This window comes from Galeopterus variegatus, unplaced genomic scaffold (assembly GCF_000696425.1).
Source record: "Galeopterus variegatus unplaced genomic scaffold, G_variegatus-3.0.2 Scaffold421, whole genome shotgun sequence".
Classification (NCBI taxonomy): Eukaryota; Metazoa; Chordata; class Mammalia; order Dermoptera; family Cynocephalidae; genus Galeopterus; species Galeopterus variegatus.
The window spans coordinates 361347-372295 of NW_007726532.1; the positions used below are offsets into that span (position 1 = coordinate 361347).

The window sequence follows — 10949 nt, forward strand, 5'->3', positions numbered from 1 at the left end:
CCAAGTTATAATTTTAAGCATTTTGAAAGAAGAATCTGCTCAAAATATATTAGTTTAAACCATATGAAATTAGCACTATTATAGGTCAAAAACTAGCAATGGATTAACCACAGTACATGCCTTCCAACTTTCTTCTACAGCAGGGGTAGGCAAATTTGTTCTTAATAGGATCATAGCCTTTGAGGGCCCAGAATGAAATAGAGATTATGTAGGTATTTATATAACCACTTAAAAATATAAAAAATACCCTCAGCTCCTACAAAACCAGGGAAGGGGCTAGATTTGGTCATTGGCCATAGTTTTCCAACCTCTGTTCTACAGTACACAGGTGTAAACTTTATTCTGATGACGCTCGCAATGAAAATTGCTAATTTTAGAGTAAAACAGTAATGCCCCTGGAGACACTAAAGTAGGTAGAAAAGCTGTTTACCCCGACACTGCTGGCTTTCGTGCTGGCAGTTGGTCTGAATCCCCATTCTGCTGTCAGCAATTCCTTCCCATTGCTATTCATATGTCACTGCTTTTAACTATCTAGTTCATTATACAAGCAATTGTCTGGGTGAGGGCTTGAGGGTGGTTCTAACTTTTCTATGAAGAAAAAAACTGTGTTGTACATTGAAATGGGACTTAAAGGTGATTATGAATAAACATAACTACAGAAAACAACCGGGAGCAAAAGCCCTGTGGGGATTAATCTCAAACATACCCCTGATTTGAAGCAAAAATTCCAAAGGGTCCAAAGGGAAGTAACAAAAACAAATACACATCTACACAGCTGGCCCAAGGCTGAAAAACTAAAGGGAGCAAAACAAGTCTGAGACAAAATGTCCTTTTACAAATAAAGATAAATCATTAAATGGGTAGTAATCATTTTTCTCCTAAGTTAATCAAGGGTAAAGACAAATAGGAAAAGGCTGCAAATGTAGCTGTTCCCAAAAAACCACTGGAAAACCTCAAGTGTGGTGAAACACTGCAAGTCACCACCCAGGGAACTGAAAGAGTCTCCTCCTTTGGCTAAGAAAGAAGAGCCAAGCACTCTATCCCTAATACATGTCAAACAAAGACATAACCAGACCATCTCTGTTCTGGGTCCATAAATATTTTTATATCAAAAAAATTAAAACAATCCCTGGGAAATGTTTTTAATTGATGGCATTACTCTTGTTTCAAATGTTATATATTGTGATGAAAAAGGAAAGCTTTTTTTTAAAAGAAGTAAGGCCTGTATATGAATAGATACATTGAAGCAGAAAAGGGAGATTACTGATATGCACTTCTTATTTTATAGAGCTACTTGATTACAAAAATCCTAATTTTGGGGGGAGGGGGGACNGGATCCGAACCCTCGGACGGGAGCACCACCGCGCTTCCCAAGCGGCGCACTATCCAGTGCGCCACCGGGCCGGCCTGGGAAATGTTTTTAATTGATGGCATTACTCTTGTTTCAAATGTTATATATTGTGATGAAAAAGGAAAGCTTTTTTTTTTAAAAAAAGTAAGGCCTGTATATGAATAGATACATTGAAGCAGAAAAGGGAGATTACTGATATACACTTCTTATTTTATAGAGCTACTTGATTACAAAAATCCTAATTTTGGGGGGAGGGGGGACAGCTGGTCAGTACAGGGATCCACACCCTTGACCTTGGTGTTGACAAAAATCCTAATTTAGATAACATTTCTCACCATTCAATATTAAAAACTTACCCTAGAGCTATCCATTCTCCTGCATTTCTGAACACTCTCATTCAAATCTATGAACCTTCACCAGTTCAGCACCCTGTGATATTCTACAACGGAAATTAAAGGGAAAAAAGGGAGAAAGAGAGAGAGAGCATGCAATCTCATACGTACATGAGCTGCCTGGACAACAGTGAGCCTCCGGGTACCGTCTGCCCATAGCGACAGTCAGCAGGGGCCTCGGCAGTTCCCAGGTACTCGGAAAGACTGAAATGGTTAGCTGGGGGGGGGGGGGGGGGGGGGGGGGAAGGTAGAAACAAAAGAGACTTAGGATAATGACCACATTTTTTTTCATTAAAATGCTACTGATGACCACAAATTTCCAGATAACCATATTTATGAATTATTCATAGTCTCATGTAAGCTGAAGTCTCCCTGTCACTGCAGGCAGGCACAGAACTTGCTGGTGATTAGCACATGACCCCTGGAATAGGTGTGACAGAAGAGTAGGTCACTGCATGTTTCTTCATGAGGCTCTCTTAAAGTCTAGGCAATCCCCCCCACATTTTGCAGATGGTTTTCATCTCATTCTTCCTTAACGTCAAGGAACAGCACTAGCCTGGCTCTTTGCTGTGAGATCTGAACTAATGAAAAGAGAATAAAAAAGAGAATAAAAAGAAAATAAGAATTTTCTGTATTGGAGAGGTTAGACATCAAATTGATTTTTTAAAAAACTTTTCATTGAAGTATACATAAATATAGAAAAATGCACACACCACAAGTGGACAGCTCAATGAACTTTTCTAAACTGAACATACCAAATCAAAAACCAGAACATTATGAGCACTGCAAAAGTTCCCTTCATGTCCCCTTCTAAAGGTAACTCCCATGTATAGATTACTTTTGTCCATTTTTGTGGCCATCACATTGATTTACTGGCATTATTAATTTTTCACTTAAAAAACATGCTGAACACCTATCAGACGCTAAGCACTGTGCTATGAGCTGGAGCTACAAAGATGAATAATACACCTTCCCTATCTCTAGGGAAAGTACAGTCTAGAGGGGCCGAGGGACACACAGAAACTGGCCCCCGTGGGGCAGGGGGATGAGCGTCCTGATTGAGACTCATGGAGCTACAAAGATGAATAATACACCTTCCCTATCTCTAGGGAAAGTACAGTCTAGAGGGACACACAGAAACTGGCCCCCGTGGGGCAGGGGGATGAGCGTCCTGATTGAGACTCATGTCAAGCAGGGGCACTTAGCACAGAAATGGAGAGGTCAGGGAAGTCTTCCAAGAAAACGAGATGACCAGCATGTCCCAAGGCAGGGTAGGAGTTAGCTGTTCTGGAGATGGGAGACGAGACAACGGAAAAGGCAGAGGTAAGACACTGCATGGTACAGCTCAGTGTCACTGGACACTCTCAAGGGTGAGGCCTGCAGTGTGAGGCCAGATGGCAACCTTGGATGCATATCAAAGAACCCTGACTTTATCCTGGCTGCAAACAGCCACTGATGGGCCAAATATGGGTTTCAGATACATTACTCTTCCTGGATGGATTTGAATGGGGCAGAGAGGAGGCAGGGAGACCAGTTAGGCCAGTTTGGTTGTTACAATCATCTAGACAGAAAAGGAAGGGTGGAAACTAGGGCAGCGGAAGCAGGTGAGGAAGGGGAGAGAAGAATCAGTTGTTGGAAACATCCAGAAGTGAAAAGTAGAACAACTTGGTTGACTACACATGGGTGGATGATAGTGACAACTGAGGTGGAGAATTCAAGGAAGGAATAAAAAAGACAAGGAGTTTAGTTTGGGCTATTAGAGACGAAGGCATAGAAGATCCAGGTGGGGATACCCAGATATTCTTGAGTACAAAGCTTAGGGAAGAAGCCTGAGCAAAATGTAAAAGCACATAAGTGATGACTATGTAGAGAGCAGCAGAGACCATATGATGACATCGCTAAAGGAACATGGGCAGAGTGAGAAGATTATAGGATTAGCGCTAAGAGTAGAACCCCAGAGAACACAAACAACGATAGCGCAGGCAGAGGAAAAAGATCTTTTCAAGAAGACCGAGGAAGAATGGCAGAGAGGTACCACAGGATGCAAAGAAACGAATAAGGATAAACAATGAAAAATATATCTTTGGATTCGGCATTTAAGAAGTCCCTGGTCACCCTGATTGAGGGCTGCTTTAGTGAGGTGGTGGAGGCAGAGACAATAGAACCAACAGAGCAGGGGGCAGAGCAGAGGAAGGAGAATGGACAGCTGCTGGAAGAGATTAAGTGCGGACAGGAGGACCCATCTACAGGCTGAAAGAATCAGGAGAGAGGGAGAGGTTGAGAGTATAAGAGGAAGGAGATAAAGGGGATTAGATCTCAAAAGAGGTGGGAAACGGGTCAGGAGTGCAGATGAAGGGACTGACCTTGAAGAGGGAAGGGGAATCCACAACCCTCTGTTATTAAAGAAGGGGAATAAAATAAACCTGGCTATAGTAAGTTTGTAATTAACAGCATCGGATGTTGGAGGCAATAGACCGCATGACATCAACATTCTTGAAAATAGTTGGCAAAGCTCTTTGCTGGGAATGAGGTGACAGGTAAATGGTTTGAGGACATAGATCTTGAAATTCTTGGTTTCTGGCATGCTATTCCCCCAAATTAAAGTAGTCCAACCCTGTTTTAAGGTAAACAATAACACGAGGGTACTTCAAAAAGTTCATGGAAAGATTTGCATTATCTTTCAATTCTGTTTTTCCATGAACTTTTTGAAGTAACCTCGTACATGCCAGTACATGTCAAGGTGGAAAAGGGCATCTGTGAGGTAAGTATACCCAGAGGAGAATTTTAAAGTATCAAAAAATACTATAGAAAGAAAACATTTAGAAAAAGGCTCTTAAAATGATCTTAAGTTTTGGGTACCAACCTGTCTAAAGGTTTACATATAGTTGCATTAAGCAAAACCACTATCCACTGGCTTACAAGACTTGAGATGCTCCAATTCAAAGATCCTTCCTAGCATGCCTAACCTAATAGAAATGAAAAAGAGCAGACATTCAAAAGTAAAGGCAAGAAGCCGTGGCACCTGCCCCCGAGACTTCCTAGCACAGTGCCTCTCAAGAGAGCAGCTGTGGCCCCCCACTTCAGTCTCCTGCACACTTTTCCACCTAGCGCTTTGGCAAATCCACAAATGAAGTGGAGTGACTTAGTTCTTGAAAAGTATCCCAGTAATGCCGAGACTTCCTAGCACAGTGCCTCTCAAGAGAGCAGCTGTGGCCCCCCACTTCAGTCTCCTGCACACTTTTCCACCTAGGGCTTTGGCAAATCCACAAATGAAGTGGAGTGACTTAGTTCTTGAAAAGTATCCCAGTAATGCCCAAAGTAGCAAGATTCATTAGAAACATAATGCAGTGGAAAACACCTTGAAAAGCAGCTTTTATGTTCTCCAAGCAGCCTTTGTGATCTCAAAAACTCTGAGGCTGCTCCACAGTTTGTTCTGTTAACATGGATGAGATCCAGGCCATCTTTGGGACTAGAGAGAATTTTAGAACGACGTTACCTTCACTGAAGTCAGCGAGGACAGAGGTAGTCCTAAGACATCAAATGCTGACTAACTAGACCATTCATCCTTGTATCCACAGGGCACAGGATATAGCAAGCAGTTGATAAATGTGGAATAAATTAATAAACCAATATACAAGTGAAGAATTTTCACAACTGAGAGGTAAGGAGGCCAATTAAAAAGTGAGAACAGAAAATAGCCTTTCGCTTTTTTTCCTACCTTAACTGACTCAAAGCAAAGCTGCAAATCACATTCAATTGCATTTGCTTTTCACAGAAGAAAATCTTTATGAACTCATAAGTAAAAATTGTGTGTTAAGTAGGAGGATTCAGAAATTATAAAAAGGAAAAACAGGATGCCTCTTAAATAGGAAAATAGGTAGGTACAAACATTTTGAGCATACAAAGATTGAAATTGTAGACTTCACATCTGTCTGCCTTTGTTGTTCTGTGTGAAGGACAGGACATCATTACTCTAACAGCATGGTGCCTCTCCTCCCAGATGCTCACTCAAATGACAACCTGCTTAGGTTTAACCCACAGGGGCAATAAGATAAATACTAATGAGATAATCAAGTCTTGCTTCTTTGAAAATTCTGAAAATTCACCTTGGTTACAGTTCTATGTTTTTGTCTTAATATATCTATTTCTATTACTCATCAGTTTACTCTTTTAGCACATAAGCCCTGAGGTATTGCTGATCATACTGAATGCATTTTAGATGCTACATAGCAGCACACCCTAGTATTTGTATGGAAATAACTTTAATGATAAAGTTTCCAAAAATGAGGGGTAGTTTTCTTATTCGTATGTACTATGTGACCTTTTTCTGAACTGTTAAAAATAACTTCATCCTGAAAACACCAAATCTCATTCTGCCCATCTGATTAGCAGTATCTCGAGAAAGAAACAAATCTTAGAGATTGTCATCCCTCTTTCTACTCTTAAGAATGCTGAGACCAAGACAAACAATACACTACTCACTAGAATGCAAGCCATCAAGGGGAGAAAGAATATATATTTGCCAGTCCACAAAGTGTTTAGTGTGCAGCTTTTTAATTACTATATTTATGGTACTATCCATAATGTATTCACTACCACAAATGCTTTACAAGGTCATTAATCCTCAACAAATACATTAATGCTTCCCTCCTCTTCTGCAAATTCTTATGCTGATGTGGAGCAAAAAATGCCAAGAATTCTCTCCAAAATAAACATCTCATGTCAACAGCCACTAGTTCTACTATCCTCATTTAACTATTCGAAGATGCTATAATATCTCTGCTTAAGTATTTGCTGCCATTGACCTAAAAGATGAATTTGTAAGCCAAAATTTTTAAAATGGTTTTGCTTAATGCAACATTTTTTTGGATATGAAAGGTGGTGCAAGATACTAAAATGGTTGCCTATGCTCCTCAAAAATAATACATTCTGTAACTCATTAAATTATAATTTTCTGCATCATTCTGCACTTACAATACAGTATAATTTCTGCTTTTTAGAAATCTCATGGAATAAAGGCTAGCCGGTTAGCTCACTTGGTTAGAGCATGGTGCTAACACCAAGGTCAAGGGTTCATATCCCTATTCTAGCCAGCCACCAAAAAAAAAAAAAAAGATTCCAATACAGAAATCTCAAGGAATAAGACACTGAGAATAATCAAAATTTTCATATTAGTTTAAGGACTACCTATCTTAAGCATTAAAATGGGTTTAATTTCAATCAAAGAGGATTAATTTTTTTTTAATGTAATGCCTTCCTCAGAGAATCCAGAATATGACTAATCTTTGATGGCACAGGATTATCTATATGCCTATCGATTAGTTTGCTGTTGGAACATGAGAATACTAACTCTGAGGAAAAGAAGTTGGCACAGCAGTTACTAGGAAGGAAATGTAATGCCTTCCTCAGAGAATCCAGAATATGACTAATCTTTGATGGCACAGGTTATCTATATGCCTATCGATTAGTTTGCTCCGTTGGAACATGAGAATACTAACTCTGAGGAAAAGAAGTTGGCACAGCAGTTACTAGGAAGGAGCTGGGTTTCTACCACTACAAAAAGGGCTGGATGGAGAGTTCCTACCCAAGCAACAGGGCACACAGAATCAAAAGGAAGAAGAGACGGCTGAAGTTCAAACACCAACGAAAGTACAGATATAAATACACTCTGATGAAACAAAGGTGAAATCCAAGTTACAGATCTAGGTGTAGAAATAAGATCTGTGGCCAAGTAGAGTCAGGATCTGAGTGGGAGATAAATTGATGAGGAATAGAGGGACTGGGTAAGAATGGTTTTGTTTGTGTGCTGCTGGTAACTGGGCTTAATCTGCCTACTAAAGGCCAGTGGCAAGACGGCTGTTCTCAGAGCCTTCTGATGCACAGAGGGCTGTTTGCTCTGGGCTTTGGGGGATATTTTGTCTGCCTTTCATAGTTTGGTTATCTCCTCTCCCTTACCCTAAAGAGCTGCATCTCATTTCTATTGGAGTACCAACCATTCCCTTCCTCAAGTCAGCTATGATTTTGGAAATCAAACAAAATGATGAAATATAAGAGAACTAAACTTAAAATAGAAAGCTCCAGTTAAGGTCTGAAAGGGCAGAGTGCAGACTCTGAACACATCCTTGGGTTGTTAAGATGCCTCTTTGGTTTATTTCTTGGTTCTTAGGGAATTCAAAGGGTATTCCTTAAGCAGACCTTGCTTGGAGTCATTTAGTACAAATACAGCCAAGTCTAAAACATAGCCTGGGTAGTGTTATTTGTAAGTGATCACTGTTACTTAACAAGGACCTCTTTTAGAGAAATTCAACAAGCAGACCCTCCAGAAACACAAAAGAACCAACTGCTCTGAGGTGAAGTATCTGTGGAAATGTGGGAACAAACTCAGAACCTGAGTGGCTGTAGGCAAGTCAATTAGCCTTCCATGCCTCATCTGTAAAATGGGCTAATGCTACCTACCTTGCAAAGGTATGAAGGAGAACAAAATGAAAGGCTCAGAAGAGATGCACAAATGTGAATTAAACCTTAAGCAGAAACATACTAATAACCCCCTAGGACACACAGATCTTTATTTAGAGCTGGGAAGGTCATATGCCTAAGGGTTTCTATCCAACTCTTGCCACCCCATATAAGATTCTTTTTCCAACTTACTTTTGACAGAACATTCTTTTTGGCTAATAAATAACCTGTTTTTAACTTAACTGCTCAAATAGGAAGTACAAGTACTACAGCATTTTCAGATATAAAAACCAGAATGTAAAAATTCCCCATTATGATTTTCCCATTTTATTTCTTCCTTAACAACTTCTTAACCATGTCATTTCTTTTCTATTTTTCTCATTTTTCTTTATAGCATCTTCGTAGATCTTTTTTCTCACCTTAAGATCAGTCCTTGCAATAACAGTAACTAACATCTGTATGTTATTTAGCAGTTTACAAGGCACCTTCACATACGTTACCTTATTTCCCTTAAATTACTTATATTTTCTTCTCTTTATTTTCTCTTGCCCCATTTTCAGAAACACAGAACTTTCTAAAAATCAAAGAAGCAATTTTTCTCCTTTCAAACTGCGAATATACAATACTTTACAATAACACAATATTTTGCAGAGTTGTCTAAAGCAAATTAGACTACATATAGTATACCTACATCTTGACACATCCAACTCTTACAAATAATTTTCTTCTCCCTGGTAATAAAATCTTGAAGTTAAAATACAGTGAGAAATCTGTAAATGTACCAGCATATTAAAATAAGACAGGTCAATCCCTTTAAGAGTCAACAAAAATAATATATGAAAAATAAACAGAATAAGAGGTGACAAAAATTACCAAAAGAAAAAGAAAAGAAATAAAGTTGTTATTTTAGCTTCCAGTAAAATTTCCATCATCTATCTTACCAGAGCTATTTTTCCCCAAGCTCTGCATTAAATAATCTAATCATTAAATCTGTGAAAACCACAAGGGATGCACCCATCTCATTAAAATAGATGATCATTTGAGCTATGATAATGAGAAAGAGCATCTATTTTTGGTTTTAAGGACAGAAGTACTTCCTGCCTGTTGCCCAGAGGCAGAGATACTTCTAGTAAGCTTTAGCACAAAACAGATGCCTGGCACTCTTTATCCACCATGATGACAACAGGCACCTTCAAACAGAAGTGTTTCCTCTCAGAACCTCTACATGCTCTCAATCTTGATTTATCAACAAAGAACATGAGCTGTCTCAAACAAAAAAATATTAATTCAACCATGTGAAAGTAAATACTTTTTTAAAGGATTCTGTAAATTCTAGATTAGGAATCACATCATCTTCCTTTATGTTCATTCAAACCCTACAAGATACAAAACCTTTAAAATTTGAATTGGCTGCTCTTTTGCTTTACAATGTTTGAATAAGGCCCAAAGTAATTTTACAGTAATCCTTGATACACATTAATAATATATTTTTGTTTGGTTGGTTTTTTGGGAGGGCTGGCTGGTATGGGAATCTGAACCCATGAACTTGGTGTTATAATACCACACTCTAAATGACTAAGCTAACCAGACACACATTAATAATATATCAAACACCGTAAAAAAAAATCCAATCAGTTGTTATTCTTAAAACTGGAGTACTAGGGCTGGCCCTGTGGCTCACTCGGGACAGTGTGGTGCTGGTAGTGCAGAGGCCACGGGTTCAGATCCTATATAGGGATGGCCGGTGCGCTCACTGGCTGAGCTTGGTGCATCCAATCAGTTGTTATTCTTAAAACTGGAGTACTAGGGCCGGCCCTGTGGCTCACTCGGGACAGTGTGGTGCTGGTAGTGCCGAGGCCACGGGTTCAGATCCTATATAGGGATGGCCGGTGCGCTCACTGGCTGAGCTTGGTGCAGACAGCACCATGCCGAGGGTTACAATCCCCTACTGGTCAAAAAAAAACAAAAAAAGAACAAAAAAAAAAAAAACTGGAGTACTAATGAAATTTAAGGAAAAGTTTAAAGACATATGATATTTAGTCCTGATTCTGCTGTGGTGTTGACATGTTCAACACCACATGATGATGTAAGCCTTTGGCATTTTGCAAGAGAGAATCCGAGTGATTTTATCATAGGAATAAAGAAGGATGTCATGGTCCAACATTCTTCCATAGAATCTATACAGACACCTCATGGAAGCTTTCTCCTCTGCAGAAACAACTGGGACCACTGGATAGACCTCTTAGAAAAGAATGTTTTTTCTAGTTTGGACACAATTCATGTCAAACTATTAAAGTGTGACCCAACTGAGATTATGGCTGTGGAAAACCCCAGGGAATGAAGGCCATCTTTTGTAATGTTGGAAATGTTATGTATGTTTGTGACTGGGTTTGAGAGGACAGACTTGGAATTTACATTTTATAGATAACTGACCCTTTTTCCTATTATGTACTCAAAACAAGAAAAGCTAATACTTAGTTCATTTTGACAGTGAGAGTAACAATTTCTGAATAAAATTGAAAAGTATGGAGTAACCAAATTAACTCTTCTTTAATGGACCAGATAACCATGTATACAACTTGAACTGAATCTCAAAAGCTGATTAAAAGTTATTCAGTTGGGGCCGGCCCAGTGGCGCACTGGATAAGTGCGCCGCTTGGGAAGTGCGGCGGCGCTCCCGCCTGAGGGTTCGGATCCCACATACAGACCGGTTCCCGCTCACTGGCTGAGCGAGGCGCAGGAGTGACACC

General features: G+C 39.6%; 1 protein-coding gene across 1 annotated transcript in view; it reads right to left on the reverse strand.

Moving 5' to 3' along the window:
• Positions 1-10949, reverse strand: part of LOC103587128 (amyloid beta A4 precursor protein-binding family B member 2-like) — a 119343-nt gene that overhangs the window by 49100 nt on the left and 59294 nt on the right. Inside the window, exon 4 of the mRNA XM_008568541.1 lies at positions 1855-1960. The gene's annotated coding sequence lies outside the window, so the exon portion shown is untranslated. The remainder of the gene's footprint in view (positions 1-1854; positions 1961-10949) is intronic.